The sequence below is a fragment of the Callorhinus ursinus genome, unplaced genomic scaffold (assembly GCF_003265705.2).
Source record: "Callorhinus ursinus isolate GAN/ISIS: 27379988/994484 unplaced genomic scaffold, GSC_fseal_2.0 scaffold10, whole genome shotgun sequence".
NCBI lineage: Eukaryota > Metazoa > Chordata > Mammalia > Carnivora > Otariidae > Callorhinus > Callorhinus ursinus.
In genome coordinates, this window is record NW_027397072.1 from 84,984,317 (window position 1) to 85,003,466 (window position 19,150).

At 43.8% G+C, this 19,150-nt stretch overlaps 1 protein-coding gene across 2 annotated transcripts in view; it reads left to right on the plus strand.

The window, feature by feature from the left end:
- NCK2 (NCK adaptor protein 2) overlaps nucleotides 1-19,150 on the plus strand; it is a 145,841-nt gene that overhangs the window by 9,545 nt on the left and 117,146 nt on the right. Inside the window, exon 1 of one of the 2 annotated variants that reach the window (XM_073897923.1) lies at nucleotides 7,981-8,221. The exons of the other annotated variant lie outside the window; for it this stretch is intronic. The gene's annotated coding sequence lies outside the window, so the exon portion shown is untranslated. Of the gene's footprint in view, nucleotides 1-7,980; nucleotides 8,222-19,150 lie in introns of those variants that run through there. 2 annotated transcript variants of the gene reach the window in all.

Sequence of the window (19,150 nt, forward strand, 5' to 3'; positions counted from 1 at the left end):
AATACCACAAATTAGACCTTTTCCAGGGAAATGGAAAGAGAAAATTATAATTTGGCTCTTAAGTCTCTGTCTAGGTTAGCAGCAGAGCTGCCTATTAGCTGGCCTGGAATATGATGTTGATGCTCATACTTTTTTTTTCTTTAGACTGAGGCTCCCACTTGACAAAGTCTGATAATCCCAGGAATTCAGAGGGCCCTCAATTAGAAATTTCCCTGGCTTTATCTAGATCTATTTTGTATAAATCACTTCCTGTTGTACTGCTCTTCCTTTTTACTTTGTTGCTTATCTTCTTTCTTCCTCTTCGGTTATGGGGATAAACACAAAATCAGCACTTTTTAAGTTTTTGAATTTCTCTTGGTGATGATCGTTAAAAAGTACAATCAGTCTTGTCTTTTCCAAAATGCTCCCGTCCTCAGTGGACTGAGAAGGACCTTTGAAAAGTCACTAGTAACTCTTTGTACAGACAAACATTCTAGGTATGGGCTCCGAAACAATGTAACATATCTAATTGTTCTTTGCCCAGGCTCGGTATAATTTGATTCTTCCAGCCTGGGTGGAGGGAGGCAAATAATGTCACTAAGTCACTGTGTAAATGAGGAAAGTGCGGGTCACAGGGCAGTGACTGGCCCGCAGGGGTCTTGTGAGTGGCCGAGAGAAGCCCCCCCAGGCCCACCCTCTCAGCAGTGCAGTGGGTCTGGGGTGTGTGTGAGCTGCTCGAATCTGGAGCTGTGGACCCTGGATTTCCTTCAGGCTTTGTATGTATGTCTCCTCCCTCAAAAATAAAATGTTGGCCTTTACGCAGTGACTTCTTGACTTTTAATTATAATAGGAGCTGGAATAACACTATATCATCCTGAACTTAATTAAGAGCTAGTCTAGATTTGAACTGCAAAAATAAATTGCTTCCTTTAGGCTCCTTTCCACCTGCTGCTAATTTGGCTCAGGTTGTGCAGTGGATCTGTAACCTCCCAACCTCTGTTTTGTCATCTGTGAAACAAGGCTTTAGTGCTCCTGTTTTTGAAGGCCTGCTGTTCCCTGTTTAAAAATCTGAACCGTACCGTGCCTTTTCAGAGACGTTTCTTCCAAAGGAGGGTGGCATGAGCTGACTTCTGTGGTCAGTTTTGTTGCTCTTCCTTTTTTTGTGAATTGAGTTTGAGGACCGCAAAGGCACGTGTGTGCAGGTGTGGAAAAGGCTGCATTATTCATCCCCATCTGACCTACAGATTGGACTGCAGGCCCCGGTTTCACTTAGCTACATTGTCACACACCTCGCACTTTTCGTGCCAGGTGCTCTGGATACAAAAACCCGCCCTCAGGGAGCTTCTAAGCCAGTGGGAGATGGCTTCACGGGTTCCCACTCAGCTCTCCTCCCAGCTAACTAGTCTATAAAATGACTGTCACCTCTGTGTGGAGTCCTGGAGGGGCTACAAGGAGAGATGCTGGGGAAGTCCCCAAGGCCAGGTAGACCTCATTGCACGTATTCCAGGGAAGGATAAGGTTTTCTTTGAGATCTTCAGGAACTCTTCATTCTGCAGGCGGCCCCAGAGACCGTGGCATGCCGGCAGAGCAGAGACAGTCCCACTTGCCAGTTGTCGATCTCTGTCGCCACCACAGCTGGGTCAGCATGCCGTTCCCACTTCCCAGGATGGCCACTGTTCTCACAGAGCCTGGCTGAGGTGCAGGCTGTCTGTTTGCTTAGAATGAACACTCGATTTGGGGGGTCAGCTAGTCCATAATTTTCAGAGAATGTGAACTCTACTTATATGTTGTTTATTTGCCTGAGACTTTTAGCTCTTAAAAATTGGTAAAGCTACTTTTCGGTGCTTTTAAAGGAATGTTAGCCCACTATACTTCCTTATTCATTTCTTTTTTTATTGATAATGGCATAAATGCTTTGTGCCATTACATTTTAATCTGGAAAAGATTTATTTAGCAAATTATTATTTCACTTGGGTTAGTAATGAATATTATAAACCACTCTTGGCCAGACATTTCCCAGGCTTATTTTGTGTCCTACTGATAGTCTAGTTTGAAGTGTGTCTCCTTTGAAACTTGAACCCTTTCTTACTTCACTATAGATGTTTTGTGTATTTTAAATGCAGTGTTTCAGATTGTTGACTTCTGCTTTATCTAGTACCCGAATCATTGTGCCATTTGACAGCATGTTGGTATGAAACTAATTTCTAAAGGTGGGCTGATTTGGGTGTTTCTGTTCTAGTTTTGGTTAGTGTATGGAAATAATGCTGGCATTCCAAACAATTAAAACCATAATCAGTGATTTGTCTTCCATTTCATACGGAACCAGTTTACATTTCACTTTTGATGATGTGGATTAGTGGAAAATAGTTTTTATGTTATTCTGTAATTAATTTGTGATATACTGTAATTAATGCTTAGTGCTCAAATTAACTTAATTTGAGAGTAATGAGAGTGTAACTTGAGATATGAGTTATGTGATGCACTTTTAAAGATTGCTTAGAATACATCGATTCCTGGCTCTTGGGGGCCTGAGTAGGAGAGAATTTAATGTATGTTCAATTAGTTGGTTCTGGATCTCATTTAAGGGAGGAAGTTTTTTGTTGTTGTTTACAAACTCATGTAGTCTATTATCTTACATATTCAAGTACATATAGTTTGCTCTTTGTTTGAAGAACAGCACAAAAATTGTACTGAGTTCCAACCATGTAATAATCTTATTTTATTGTGTTAAGCTAATTGGGTACATTTATCTCCTTGTGTTCATTCCGGTTTTTACCCACTTGTCCAAAATACAGTTTGTAATTCTTGAAAGTCGTCCATGTTATGCTTTGCATATATGTATTTATGTATAGTACATATATATTTTTAAATAGACCTCTAATTTTAGAAGTTTTAATAATTTTTTAAAGCTTTAAAAAGTTTATTTAAGTTATCTGTATACCCAACGTGGGGCTCGAACTCACAGCCTCAATATCAAGAGTCACATGCTCTTCCAACTGAGCAGGCCAGGTGCCCCTAATTTTAGAATAGTTTTAGATTTACAAAAAAATTCTAAAGATCATACCAGTACATGATTGTTAACTAAAGTCCATACTTGATTTGGATTTTCTTTTTTTTTTTAAAGATGTTTATTTATTTGACAGAGAGAGAGTGAGAGAGGGAACACAAGCAGGGGGGCTGGGAGAGGGAGAAGCAGGCTTCCCACTGAGTAGGGAGCCTGGTGCGGGGCTCGATCCCAGGACCCTGGGATCATCACCTGAGCCAAAGGCAGATGCTTAACGACTAAGTCACCCAGGTGCCCCTGGATTTTCTTAACTCTTACCTAATGTCCTTTTTCTGGATCCCACCCAGAATTCTACATGACCCTTAGTCCTCATGTCTCTTGAGGTTCCTCTTGGCTGTGACAGTTTCTCAGGCTCTCCTTGGTTCGATGACCTGTACAGTTTTGAGAAATACCAATCAGATGTTTTGTGGAACATTCCTCAGTTGGGATTTGTCGGCTGTTTTTCTTATGATTAGACTGGAGTTACAGGTTTCGGGGAGGAAGATCATGGAGGTCAGAGGTCAAGTCCCATTATCAGTGCCTTGTCTCAGTGATACATACTGTCAATGTGACTTGGCACTGTTGCTCTTGACCTTGATCCCCTGGCTGAAGTGGTGTTTGCAGGCTTCCCCACTGTAAAGTTAACTGGTTTTTCCACTGACCCTACTGTAGGTTTTGGGAGGAAGTCACTTAAACAGGAGTTAAATTCTACCCCCTTAAGGAGGTGCATTTCCTTCAGTTATTTGGAATTCTGCATGGGAGATTTATTCTCTCTGAGGGAGGAAGGTTTTCAGTGGTTGCAGGGGCATTGCGGCACTGCCCTTGGTGCTGTTCCAGGGGAGAGAAGATAGGAGCTGCCCTGTTTCTAGAACATGGTCCTGGGGCACGTATTAGAAACACAGATTCCTGGGGCCTGCTCTGGCCGCACTGCCTGAGTCTCCTGGGAAGCGCTGGTTTTGGAATTCTTCCTGTTGAACCAATTGCCCCAGTGGTTCTGAAGCATTTTCTTTCTTTCTTTCTTTTTTTTTTTTAAAGATTTTATTTATTTATTTGAGAGAGAGAGAATGAGAGAGAGAGAGAGAGGACAAGAGGGAAGAGGGTCAGAGGGAGAAGCAGACTCCCTGCCGAGCAGGGAGCCCGATGCGGGACTCGATCCCGGGACTCCAGGATCATGACCTGAGCCGAAGGCAGTCGCTTAACCAACTGAGCCACCCAGGCGCCCTGAAACATTTTCAAGGTGGAGAACCACTGCTCTGTTTTACCGTTTGAACCCTCTCTTCTGCCAGTAGCTTCTATTCCCATGGCTCCCCTGCAAAGGGCTTTTGGCCTGATCACCCCCATGGTTTTAACCCCTTCTGGATAGCCTGTCTAAGTGGTTCACTTTGTAAACGCAAGGTCAGTCTTGCCTCGGTGTGATGCCTTCAGAGCTCCAGCAGAGGGGAAGTAGTGCAGTTACAAACCGTGGGCCCTGCAGGAAGGGTCAGTCTGGCCGCAGGAGGGCGGCCCTCAAATGCCCAGCCCTGTCTGAAAAGGCTCTTGTCGTATGTGTGTGCCCATGAGAGCAAGCGAGGGACTGTGTGATGGTGGGGGTGGCCTGTGGACGCTGTCCAAGTTTGGGCAAATAAGAATGGCCAGCAGATGCTCATGGTCTCCTTGTGTGCCTGATGCCTCTTGCTATGCAATGGCCATATCTATCTCTTAGGCGATCCCCGATTGCAGGGGAAGGCAGTGGCCTGAAGTGGCTTCTCCTGTTAGAGGAGGTGCTTAGTGCAGAGGGGGCTGCTGGTGGCCCTTCCCACCTGCCCAGGTACTGTGATACAGCTCCAGGTGTGTGTATGAGCAGAGGTCTGGGCCCAGGTGGGAGTTGGCTCAGAAGCTGGCTTGGGGTGGGAGGGGGAAGGGGGCCTTGGGAGGGCCCTTTTTTCTCTAGCAACTGACCGAAGGTTCTAGAGAATCTTTCTCCAGAGTGAGAAGAGTGATTGACCTTTCTCTTAGGTGCAGAAAGGGTCAGAGTTAAGGCCAGGAGACCATTCACTTTCCGTTTTATGCCTCCTCTCTCCCACAGCAGTGGTAGGATTTGAGGGTAGGGTAGGGAGTGGAAGGCTTTCTTACTGTTCCGCTCTCCCCAGAGCAACGTGGACCAGAAAGATTCAACTGTACTCATGCACACAAATATACTTTGTATTAGTGCATTTGTTTATTAAAATTCACTAGATAAGAACATCTGCAGCAGCTTCTTTGAACTTGATTTCCTTTTAAATCCATGCCTCTGTGTTCAACGTATAATTTACGATTTCTGTTTTGACCTGCGGATTTCTAATTTTTTTTTTTTAAGATTTTCTTTATTTATTTGACAGAGAGAGACACACAGCGAGAGAGGGAACACAAGTAGGGGGAGTGGGAGTGGGAGAGGGAGAAGAAGCAGGCTTCCCACTGAGCAGGGAGCCTGATGCGGGGCTCGATCCCAGGACCCTGGGATCATGACCTGAGCTGAAGGCAGACGCTTAACGACTGAGCCACCCAGGCACCCCCGGATTTCTAATTTTTAAGAAATCTTGTCCTTTTTTCTAAATTTTTGTTTTGACCCAATTTTTGTGAGGTTTTGGCAGCCATGTGTAGAAGAATCTCTCGAAGTGAAAACGAGGACTCGCACTTTGTTGTAAAACATTTAAGGGCAGTATTTCTGCCCAATTGGCCGGTCTTGGGTTTTCTTTATAATACACGAGATTTTTGAGAGCATAGTTTCCATATGTAAGAGTGGCGTTGAACAAAGTGATCTCTGAAGCTTTTTTCCAGCTCTCAAGCTGGCAGAGGCCTTGGTCGAGGAAATGGGTCGCACCTAGTAGGCAGAGCATCAGACTGGGGGCTGGGTCGAGGTCCTGGGCTGCGTCCCCACATCAGTAGGCCTTCCTGATATTCTCAGCAGCAAAAGAGCCCTCTGCTCCGAAAGGTCCCTCCAGCAGCCCCCTTGCCCCAAGTCTGGACTCCAGGGATTTTGCTGAATCCGACGGCCTGGGGTCATGGCGTAACGTGAAGTTCCAAGTGACTCCCCAAGTGGGAATCCTGACCCAGGGGCCCTGTTTGTGAGTGGATGGACTTTGGGGGGGGGGTCCAACCACATGAGGTGAGGAAAACTTATATTTTTATTTTCACTAGTTTTTAACTGAAATTTAGTATTTCCATCCATTGCGAATGCAGATCACACAACCCTTGACATTCACGGTCCTCACAGAAATGACTGGGGTTCTCATAACTGCATCACGGTGGTTGCAGATATGTTGAAATTCGAGCTACTCTCATCATTCCTTTGAAATTATGGTGGTTATTAGATCTGCCGCGACACCCTTTTGTTCAATGAGTTAATAAAGTAGCACATATATTACAATATCTCAAATGTGTTTTTTAAATAATATTTCAATAACTCTGCTTTAATACAACTGCATAAAATGAAAACCATGTGGAAGCATCGTGAGGAGGAGTCCCGAGGCCTCACCAGCCTGACTTGGGGGTGGGTGGGTGTGCACAGGAGATCAACACTTCTCGGGGACTGGGTGCTCTTCTGTCTGAGAGGATACAGCTGCTGGGCCCTAGCCCTCTGGCCAGAGATGGTCTGCACAGGCCTTGCAGAAAAGTGATTTAATTTTGTTGCCTGGCAGAACTCTTTCCAGCCCTGCAGTGATGACAGAACATCTCCCAAGTGGGTTAAAAAAAAAAATATATATATATATATATATATATTTATACACACACACACACATATATATTTTTAAAGATTTTATTTATTTATTTGACAGAGAGAGACACAGCGAGAGAGGGAACACAAGCAGGGGGAGTGGGAGAGGGAGAAGAAGGCCTCCTGTGGAGTAGGGAGCCCGACGCAGGGCTCGATCCCAGGACCCCAGGATCATGACCTGAGCCGAAGGCAGACGCCCAACAACTGAGCCACCCAGGCGCCCCTATATTTTTTTTTCTGCAAAAAACCAAACCAAAAAAAAAAACTCTAAAAAGAATTTTACTTAGATAAGAAGCCTAAATCATTGTTTTTGTAAATTTAATCATTTAAATTGTCAAGGTAGGAAAATATATATTCAGTTTACTAGCTAAAAGAAAAGCGAATATAAATAGTGTTCTTGGATTTTTGATCCGAGTAGAGTGATGGGAGTGGGTTGTGGATTTGGTACCTGGGGGTTTATAGTAACGACCAGCATTGGGAAAATGTCGATGACTTTTAAAAATCTCTTGCATAAAAGAGTTGGACTTTTTGGTTCGCAGCGGTGTTGTGGCAAAATGGTTTCTGGAGTTTTGACCCCATGTTTCACAGAAATATGCTATAAAAAGCATTTTGGAAGAAGAACTGGTGTGTGCATGGCTTGCACTGTGCTTCCTTGTACAGAGGATTATAAATACTAGCTGCTGGGAATTCCCATAAAATGATGGACCGTGTGGAGGAACATTCCTTAAGTATTAATGTGACAGTCGCTACTATTTATTGAGCACTTTACATTTCATACAGTGACCTGTTTGCTCTTCACCACCACCTTCCAGGCTGCCCTTATCCCCGTGTAACAGATGAAGCAAGCCCTTTAGAGAAGCTAAGTGATTTATCCGAGTGTTAGTCCTGACAGCCTCTCTGTTTTCGTGGGGGCGTGTTCTGTTTGCACACGTGCACGGTGACCTTTGAAGTCACCCGCTCTGCCTTGGGCGTGCAGGTGGATGGCCCTGCGGGCAGGCAGTCTTCCGCCTTCCGCGCCCCGCTGGGACTTGAGCGGGCACGCCTCCTCGGCTGCCTCGTGCATCCCCGCGGGCGGGCGCCTGCGTCCTGCGCCGCTTCCAGGTGCGGGTCACGGAGCTGCCTCCAAACTCAGGGGCCCCGCCCTTCCGGTTGGGAAAGGCTCACCGGAAGCCAACCGAGCCCCCTCGCTTGCCCTGCCCTTCCCAGGTGGGGTTTGCAACTCTGCCAGGTCTGAAAGGAGGTGAACTGAACGCTCACATGCCGTATTGAGACCTAGCTTTCTGAGACATCTCTTTTCTGGCACTGCTGTTTTTTCTTTTAATTTTTCTTTCCTTCTTTTGGGGGAGGGTGGAGTTTTTTTTCCTGATAAAGACAACATACTAACTCTTAAAGATAGTATCTGAAGAGGAAGATGCCTCCTGCAATCTTATCCCAAGAGAGAAACTTCATATTTGTAATTCGTCCTTGTAAGTATTTGTAACCATCTGTACAATTTTATGTTCTTCTTAACAGGAACATTTCCCCCCTTTGTTAGTAGTCCTTGTACTGTTTTCTTGTTGAGTGATGTCCCCAAGAGTTGAAAGTTCCGTCCGTTGGAGAAACAGCCTACTGACTTGGTCATTTAAGTGTCTGCTCCAGTAGATAAGGAGCCCGTGTGCATCTCTGAGCATATTTTGTTTCTTCTACTGAATTGTTTCCGGAGAATCCGTTCCTCAGAGAGGGGTTGCAGAGTTAAATGGTGGGGACATCCTTATGGTTCTTGATATATGTCGCCATAATGCTCTTCAAAAGGCTTGCAGCAGTTTTCAGGAGTGTAGAAGTGTCGATGTCCCCGAAACTACACTGCTTTGGAAAAAGTATCAGTGGCCCCTCCGTAAAGGCATTTTGAGTCCGTGTAGTCTAGAGGACCTTATCTCCGAGAGATCCTAAAACAGCGTCACTGCTGTTTAAAAACAAGTGGACTAGCATTTGTCCACATGGTGACTACCATGTCCTTTAAAACAGGCCTAGTGTAAAACAGTCCTTGAATGTCAGGGACTCTGCAGGTGCTCATGGATTGGGAACTACATGGTCATTCTCAAGGCTGGGCCCTGCTGCCAACTTGACTTTCTAGCTGGTGGGCTGCTCAGAGGTAGCATGTCTCTTCCCTTTGAGGTGGATTTAGTTTTTGTGAAGAATAGATTGGAGCCTTGTTTGGGGCATAAACTGGGTGACGGAAATGGATTATCCTGCTTTGGTCCCTGGCCACTTGGGACAGAGGGAATGAGGCTGCTATTATCTCTGAAGACATTTTTAGGAGGAGTTGCAGATACTTTTAGTAAATTTGCCACACCTAGAACAGGCAGATCAGCTCCCAAAGGTACAGTTCAGAGAGAGAGAGAGAGAGAGTGTGTGTGTGTGTGTGTGTGTGTGTGTGTGTGTCTAATTATGCGTATTAGCTATGCGTTGTTGAGTAACGAATTAAGAGCCAATGTAAGCCATGCTCTAACTCCAGACCTACAGAAACAAATAATAAGCGTGTGTAGTTTTAACCTGCGCAGTTTGTGGTGATTTGATACCTAGCAGTAGGTGACTAATACAGCATAGAAGTGTAAACTATTCTTACTCCTCCACAGTCAGACTTTCTTAGACTTTCTTGCTGCAAAGCAGGGCTCCCTGAAACTGCAACCCTCCTTCTTTATTAGGTTTTTATGACGTTTCTCCTAATTGGCTCAAGATATAGTAGAAACCCGTTTATGGTAAGCCCTTTAATAAGATTTTTAAAGAAAATAAAAGAATGAAGGGGGGGCATTGGCGGGGGATTAAGTGGGGAAAGGTGAGCAAGATGAGTGCAGGGATAGTAGCATGAGACTGGGAATGTGGGCACTTCTTCCCAGCTGGGAAATGGCTGTGCTGTGGGTGATACTGAGAGTGACCATAAAGTGGGACAAACTTGATGTTATTTTTTTCTCCCTCTCTTATTTCATTTAGATGTTCTTTTTTTCTAGTGCTGTATTCTCCTTTGTCTTTATCCACCAGGCATCGATCAGGGTGGTCTCTGTAGGAGAAAGCAGGGAGCAGGGGTTCTCCATGTGAACAGCATAGCCAACCTCAGTTTAAGCCCCAGACTTTTGTGTTCCCTGGCCTTCCTTCCCCTGATAGGCATGCAGGGATTTTTCCCACAATTTTTTTTTTTTTAAGTAGGCTCCTCGCCCATTGTGGAGCCCAACAGGGGGGCCTGAACTCACCACCCGAGATCAAGACCTGAGCCGAGATCAAGGATCAGATGCTTAACTGACTGAGCCACACAGGGGCCCCACAAACTATTTCCATCTGTAGTGAGTAATGATTTATGAGTTAATAGTTCTAAAAGTTTTCAAATTTGTGGAATAACTGATCTGAGCTGCCTGTAAAGAGCTGGTCCGAACTGGGAATCAAAGAAGGGGTGAGGTTGTTCTTAAAGAGAACCCTGACGTAGTCAAGTGTAACTCCTCCCATGGCCGGGTGTGTTTGCCCGGGTGCGTAACCCTCGTATGTGTGAAGTTAGCCGGGTCGGGTACACACACACGTCAGTGCCAGGATGGGGGTGGTTCACCTTCTCTGCCCGGACCCTCCTTGCGTTTCATGTCCTGTCCTCCACTCTGTGTTCCCTTGGGTGACTTTTGATTTTATTTTTGCCACATGTGTCATATACATCGAATCAAACGTAATGTGCTATTAACTTGATATCTCTAGTGCCAATGCCTAAATGGCCGACTTGTGGTGTTGAAGAAAAGCTTAGAGGCCTAACAGTGGGGTAGCTTACGGAATTTGACTTTCCTGGGTCAACCTTGTTATGACAATAACCTAATTAGTATTTTGTGAAAGGGATCCTTTATAACGTTATATTTTGGTGCACTGATAGAATATTTAGGAATAGCTATTTCTCTTCACGGTGGTGTTAAAAAACAAAACGCAAGTGAGTCAGTTTTTTAAAGATCTTATTGGCTTCCTTCAGTGATTTGTGAACTGGGAAGCATCCCATCCTGCAGAGAGAAAGGAGCTCCAAGGAGCTGTACAAAATGGAGGACTTGTATAGGCAGAAGGGAAAAGGAACAATGAGATTATAGTGGACAGAAAAGCAGATTGGTTGTGACAAGGTCACTTTCCTTTAGGGGATGGCAGGGGTCTATCAGGCAAAGTACCAAAGTAGTGCTGATGAGGTGATTCTTCATTGACTGGCTTAAGATTCCATTTCTGGGAGCATGGAAACTGAAGTTTGGTGACATGGGGCCTGTTTTTTTTTTTTTTAATTGTTATTATTTTTATTATTTTTTATTTTTAACAATTCCCCTCTTTTGGTCAGACTCTAACCTGAGAGATGTGATCAGAATTTAAGGCATTAGCAGTACTCACAGCCACCACTTGGAAGTTGAGTTTTGCGGAATCTCTGTCGATATTCACAGGTGATGGTGTTTTTTTGGCTGACTCTTTGTGTGGTATTCACAAGTCATGACTTCGGGTTCACATTCTTTAAGTCAGTCACTCTCTTCATTCCTTTCTGATGTTCCATTCTCATTGAGATCATTTGCTTGGTGGTTAGCGGCTGTGAACATGAACATGGATTTAAAGCTTGTGAGAGAGTACAGTGCACCAGGAAGATTATGATGATTATTTTTAATGATTTTTTTTATCTATAAGAGCGAGCACATGCACCGGGCTGGGGGGAAGGGACAGAGGGAGAGAGAGAATCCCAAGCACACTCCCTGCTAAGAACTGAGCTGGACATGGGCCTCGATCCCAGGACCCGAGATCATGACCCAAGCTGAAATCAAGAGTTGGTGCTTAACCGACTGCACTCCGTCCAGGCACCCCTGTGATTATTATAAGCAGGATAATTCCCAGTGTCTGGAGGACCTCAGAGCCATGGTCCCTAAGACCCATACCAATCAAGATCAAATCCCACTGAAGGAGTCACTTTCTGAAGCTAGCTGGCTTGGTACACTGATCTTATGTAGCTTCCCCAGAAGTGTCAGTCAGTACAGCAAGTGGCATGGACTACAGCACAGACTAAAACAATAATCAAGGGCTATCCTATTACCAAGAAGAACTTTGGCCAGAGAGGCCGGGAATTTTTGTTGGCAGCTGGTGGATTCTGCAATACCTTCAAGAGTTAAAAGGTGAGGTTCTGATAATAGCCTCATTTGCACTTAATGGTAGCCAGGGGAACAGTGATCTACCAAAGGAAGCTATCTTGGTGTTATGGATACCCCCTGGTAATTCCTACTTGAGTCCATGACTCAGGGGTGGGAAGGTGACTGCCATGGAGACCAGTAAAATGGAATGGTCTGTGGACCACACAGTTTTATTCTGGTTTCCCTTGCCTTGTGTCCCTTTCTTGGTACAAGGCCTGGACACAAGGTTCCCTGGCTTTGTGGTTGTTAAACTGAGGCAGGGAAATAGATACCCAGGGTTAAGGAGCCTGACTTAATAGAGATGGGGGCTTAGTTCCATTGAAACCGAGGCATTTGTCAATCAGGGAAAAGTGTGTGATGGACAGAACTACAGGATTGTCAGCATCGTGGCCCATCGACCAGTAGTTTGGAGATTGGATTATCCCTGTTTGCAGTGGCCCAAGTGTATTAACAATCTTTAAGGCCAGAGCAGATCAAAATATGGGCAAATGAATCATAAAGGCCTTCGTATTATAACAATTAAGAAAAAGATGGTCAGAGAGGGAAGGAGGAATAGAGAGAAACACTCTTGATCTGGTGTCTTGGGTGGAAGCAGTCTGCCTTGATGTTGGCTGCTTCTCTTCTTAGCCAGTTTGATTTTGAGGTCTCCAGTATTTGCACAGGACCAGATGTCAGGTGGACCTGCCTTCAGCTGTGAAATATGCACCGAGTTTCACACCTTATAATTTGTCAGTGGTGTCAGTGATCAGGAGTTCCTGGTAGGGTCCTTTTTATGATTCTCACTTCTGCAAAAGCATCAGAGTAAAACAGTAGTTGTCTGTAAATGTCAAAGACTTAAAGATCATCATTGTTAGGATTCTTTGTAATGGAAATGACAAGGAAATTTGATCATTTGTGCAATATACAGCATTTTAAGAGAATGCAATTATGACTGATAACATTATACTGAGACATATCAGATTTCTAGGAATTTCATACATTTTCTAGAACACTTATATTCAGAACCTGTGTCCATACAAGTATAAGCTAAGGAGGTTTAGCATCTCTTGAGAATGCTTCCCATGTAACTTAACAGCAGATAAACCTAATTAGTTTAATATTTTACCCAGGTGAGAGACAAATCCTTTGAGATTTTCCAGGAACCCTCTGGGAAATCTCAGAGTTACTTTAAGGTGGAAGAAGCCTCCATTTAGAATTTGATTTTAGGAAGTTGATGTTTTGTCAAGCGGTTTGAACATTTGACTAAATAGGATCACAGATCATTATGATATAATACTTCATTATCTGTTTAACCAAAATGACGATAGAAGATGCTGTTAAAGGCAAATGCAGAAGGTTACAAAGTTGTGAACAAAATTTAGCTCTTTTAGGATTGAAAAGATTGGGTTTTCTTAAGTAACCCAAGAGCTGATGAAGACAGTGTGACGCACGGGAAGTTATTTTGGTTAAAACACAAAATCTTTGCTGCCTAGGCAGATTACTTAAAAGATAAGGAAACTTTCACCATCTCGGATCTAAAGCGTACTAAAGGTCCAAGAGAACACTGTCCTTTTATCAGGAAGAAAATCAAATTCTAATTTTGTACCAGTGTACTCTTGCTATTAAAACTCATTAGAAAAACTTAAGTATATCCATTCCGATCTTAGCCACCTTGACCACTTGTAAAATTCCCTCTATGAGATTCCTTTTCCACAAACCTACAACTGTGTTTATATCTGTTCAGATCTTACGTATATGTTTTTTTATCATTCTAGAATTAGATAAACCTGTGTTCAATAATTAATGTTCATTATTTTATCTTATTTGAAAATGATCTAGATATTCAATGGCTGTACATCATTTAACTTAACATAGCAAAACTCCAAAGTTTCAAGTTATCAAAAATATTTGGGGAAACTATTTAAGTAGACACACCGTAAAACATAATCATGGCTAAAAAGTTCACCTAAAAACTTTAACCTACTTAATGTCAATCTAAATCACTTGTTTTTAACATTTAAATTATTCATGAAAATTTTGCAGACATTAAACAAAGTTATCTATTAAGATATTTTTCTTGCTGACAAACTTTGTAACAGAGATAAGGTTAATCTGTTTGAGTAGAAAATGCAGGCAGAATAAAAGTATTACATTTAATGCTGGTAGCTCTAAATACATGCCTGTTTTAATTAAACCAACAAACTTTAAACTTGTGCCTTTTTTTTTTTTTTTTTTTACCGAAGACTATCTTAGATCAGGCAAACCTGAAAAATATTTGGGTTAGTTTTTATATTTCTGAGAGTCTAGAAATTCTTAATTTGGTAAATGCGTGTTTTTATTTAAACTAATTAAATAGACCTTTTTTTTAAAAAAAAAATTTTGGCAATACCATCCAGAGGTAGAAAAATATCACACATCTACAGCATACATATTAGACATACATAAACATACATACATACAAACACAGACCTTACAACTATTGTTTTGAAATTTTAACCATATGGGGCGCCTGGGTGGCTCAGTCGGCTAAGCTTTTGCCTTCAGCTCAGGTCATGATCCCAGAGTTCTGGGATCAAGTGCCGCATTGGGCTCCCCGCTCAGTGGGGTGTCTGCTTCTCCCTCTCCCTCTGCTGCTCCCCCTGCTTGTGCTTGCTCTCTGTCAAATAAATAAATAAAATCTTTAAAAAAATAAAAAATAAATAAAATTTTAACCATAAGATGGGTACAATAATGCAAAACTCTCTAGTTTCTAAAAGAACAGTTGGAATCTAATTGTGTTTCTAGAAGATGGGATAAGTTAAGGTTACCCATTCTGATGGTTTAAACTTTTTACCAATATTTGTGGAGAAGACGAAATTTCAAGATTTTTCATTTGCTTCCTTTCCAAACATCCCGCCCCAACTCTTTTTCTTCCTTTGATAAGAAGTACCTCACTTCCTAGAGAGACCAGGTAGAACATTTACATCTCAGAAGCACAGGGAGAGAATGCAGGTTCCTTCCTCTGGGACTTCTGTTTCCTAAATTCCGTATTTTATGGTACCTGTGAGCATTTTAAGATGAATGGGTGAGATTTGGGGATTGGTTAAAAGGATAGCTGGGCTTTGAATTGCTGCCAGAGATGCATTTCTCTTCTTGTAAAGACTCAGTTTGTAAGACAAAGGCAGCTGTTTTTAATAGCTCAAGGAATTGGGTTGTGATCTAAATGATTTCAAAAGGGCTGACCCTCCTGTCCAACTACCTCATCTTCATTTTGTGTCTTTGTATCTGGGAGAAGATATTCAACTAAGATGGAAATCAAAAGATTCCTATGTTCTAGATTTAGAGTTTTTTCTTTAGAATGTTTTCCTTTCCCAGGACTCTGAGTACTTTTAGCTGAGGGGAGGGGCCCTAAAAACGGTTACTATTAAGTTCTGAATATCACTTCCAATTTGGCCAACTGACCACAGAGCCAAAAAAAATCCTTTCAAATACCCTGTCAGGTTTCAGCTGGGAAAAACAGTAAATATTCCTGACAGTACTGAACTATCCCTCCCTGCCCTTGGACGCACAAGGCATTACCAGGGAGGGTGCAAAGGATACTACTGCGCCCTATTCCCCCCCCGCCCCGCAACTCTGGATAGCAATAGGAAGAAGACTTAAGACAATTCTCAGAAAACAAAATGAGATGTACAAGAAGACACACAAGTCGCCCTTCCCCGACTTCTGCCATTTTTCCCACAGTCCCAGCTGGAGGCTCCGGAGTAGGGTTTCAAGTAGAGTGTCGCTCCAGTATCGACCAGAATTTGGAAAGGATTTCCATTAATTTCAATTTTAGTTTCCCCTTGGCTGTTTAAGGGAATGACTGGTGGGAATTGAATCCCTCAGAGTCCCACTGACCGTGGGAGGAGCCCATATGAAGTGTCTGCAAGGATAGAAATGGGGGCGTCTGTAAGGCCACTAGTCCGGCAGACTTGTTTACAGTTGTATAGTCTGCAGAGTGGAAAGGCAGTTCAGGCAGAGGATTGGCAGACTTGAGTATTGAGATAAAGGAGGATAGAGGGAGCAGTAGGAGTCCTATCTTAGGCTTTTGTTTGGGTACCTCTTGTGTCTTTAATTTTTTATTTACCTTTTGTAAAGAACCTTTCAGTGAAGCAATTTTGTAGTCTTGAGGCCTTTTGGAGGCTTCTGCATGCCAATTAAAATAGGTGTCCCAATCTGTTTGATTTGGGAACCCTTGCTTTCAAGTGCATTTCTTAAATGAATGATGTTGTCTAGTTGGAACGTTCTCCGTGACGGCCGTTGCCATTCTATCTTGTCTTCATGAGATTTTGTCATTTTTTGTAGATTCTACAGCTTCCAAGACCACAGTTTAGATATAAAACAAGCAGGTTTACCAGAAGTTGGCATGCTCAAATCTTTGGAACTAGAGGTTCCCATTTCTTAGCTAAGCCTCGGGTCCCTCGGAGCCAAATTAATACTTAAGAGGGATGTGCCACTGGGTTGGGGATTAGGTGGTGCTTTACGTTGCACCTCATTGCATGGGAATTTCCTTGAGGTTGGTGGGTGGCCTAGTGTCCATCTCACCCATGTTGTGACCAGCTTATCCTCGCACGAGCATTCCGAGAGCTTTTCAGTGCTTGGCCTGCCGTGCCCACCGATTTTGCAGCTTTGGCTTCTGAGATTCCCATTAACTGTGGGTCCATTATTCCTTTACCTCATGTGCACAGTAAGAGAGACCAGCAGTAACCGAGGAAACAGCTGTGGACACCAGCAAAGATGGTACTGTGGACCGGCCGAAAGAAGGCCTTAGGTATGCAGGACCAGCAGCTCCCAACATGGAACTATGGACCAAACCAGCAGACTCCCAACAGGTGGGGTCTAGGGACTAACCAGGGGCTAGGGATTTGGGATTCAGGGGAAACCATCTGCCAGCTCAAGCCGATCTGCTAAGTCCAGGACTGGGACCATGGACCATCCAGGGGACTAATCAGGGGCTAACTAAGGACTGGTGCTCTGTTAGGGCCTTCTGTCAGTGTAGACCGACCTGTCAGCCCTGGACTAGAGAGCCAGTTAGATCGGGAGCTCGGCATGAGTGGAGCTCACATCTGAGAGGACCTTGGAAATGGCAAGACAGACAACAAGGGTTGGCCTATGTTTCCCATCCCTGAAGGTGCGTCAGGAGTCTCTTGCATCCTACCACTGCCACCAGACTTAAAAAACAAAACTCAACTGAGTAAAGTGAAAAGATTTTGTTTGCCTTATTCAGCGATTTGTGAATTGGGCAGCATCCCATTTAGCAGATAGAAAGGAGCTCTGAGAAGCTATACAAAATGAAAGGCTTTTGTAGGTGGGAGGGAATGGGAACAAGGAAGTTTTACTAGACAAAAAAGCAGGTCGGTAGGTCATGACAAGGTCACTTTCCTTTAGGGGATGGCTGGGGCAGGGGTTGGGGGGAGCTGTCAGGCAGATTACCCAAGTAGTACTTTGTAGACAATTCCTCACTGACTGGTTTAAGATACCATTTCTGGGAGAGTGGAAACTGTTAAGTCTCGGTTTGGTGACACCGGTCTTAGCGTAAGCAACTCCATTTTGGACCCGTTGTCTTGTTTTTAACTGTGTAGAACAGGGGTTGGCCTGTGGGCCAGATCCGGCCGCCTGTCTGTTTTTAGGATGCCAGTTTTATTAGAACACAGCCAGGCCGCTTTTATTTACATATGGTCTTTGGCTGCCTTCATGATACAGGGCAGGGCTGAGTCATTATAGCAGTGACTGTATGGCTTGCAAAGCCTGAAATATTTATTTGGTCCTTTTCCAGAAAAAGTCTGCCAGCCCTGCTGTGCAGGAAGGAATGGGGGTGCAGTCAGAGTCCTTGCTCTGTGACTTCATTGGTGCAAGCGAGGTTTGGTGCCTTTTTCTCTGATAGGAAGAGGATTCTCATCATCCAGGGGACTTAGGGTGAAACTGTACCAGGTACTGGGTGGTTACCGGCACTGATGAAGCACATGATGAGTATTAATTCCTTCTCCCCTTGATTACTCACATCCCGCTCTCCCATCCTCAGGTAGTTGCTTTCTTTGCAGGTGAAAATTTGAGATGAAAAGTGGCTTTCAGTCCCTACATGGTCAGAAATGAAAGCATTTAAAATAGCTCCATCCCGTAGACTATCATGCAAGCCACCAATGTGAGCTAAATCTGTAACTTGAAATTTCCTAGTTAATCCCATTTAAAAAGTAGGAAGAAATAGATTAAATTAATTTTAGTAATGTATTTTATTTAGTTCAATTTCATTTCAACTTATAATCAATATGAAAAATCACTAATGCTGGAGCACCTGGGTGGCTCAGTCTGTTAAACGTCTGCCTTCGAATCAGGTCGTGATCCCAGGGTCCTGGGATTGAGTCCTGCTTCAGGTTCCTTGCTCAGCAGGGAGTCTGCTTCTCCCTCTCCCTCTGCCCCTTCCCTCTGCTCCTGCTCTGTCTCTTCCTTTTTCGCAAATAAATAAATAAAAATCTTAAAAAAAAATCACTGATGAGATGTTTGATTTTTAATTTTTTTTCTTCTTTCTTTTTTGCATAAGTGTGTGGAATCCAGTGTGTTTTTCCCTTAGAGCAGGACACAGATGGACTTGACTGTATCGTGAGTGCTCAGTAGCCACGTGTGGCTAGGGGCTACTGAACCGCGTAGCTCTCTGCTTCTCTGAGACCAGCTGGGCATCCTTTAATTCAGTTCAATTCTGACACCAGCTCCTTGGAGTTAGCATAGACCGTGTAAGGCTCCTCTCGCTTCAGATGCCAGTTTAAGGTTCTGGCCCTCCCATACTTCTGACCGACTGACTGAAAATTGGGGGTTCCCGTGACCCCCTCAATGGGCTTAATAATTTGCTGCAAGGACTCACGGAATTTCATATCAGTGGTTTATCACAAAGGATGTAGGAACAGCCAGGTGACAGAGGTGCATAGGGAAAGTTATGTCCAGGGGGAGGTACAGAGCCTGGATACCTTCTCCAGACCTGCCACCCTCCTAGCACATCAGTGTGTTCCCCAACCCTAGAGTTCCCTGAATCTTGTTGTTCTAGAAATTTTATAACCCAGTGTCTAGCCCCACCCCCTTGGTTGTTGGGGGCTGGCACTGAAAGTTCCCACCCCCTTAATCCTGTAGGTTGATCTTTCTGTGGCCAGCCCCCATCCTGAAGCTAGCTGGGGGGCTAACCCTGAGTCACTTCATTAGCATAAACTTGGGCATGGTCTTAAGGGGCTGGTCTGAATAACAAGACGTCCCTGTCAC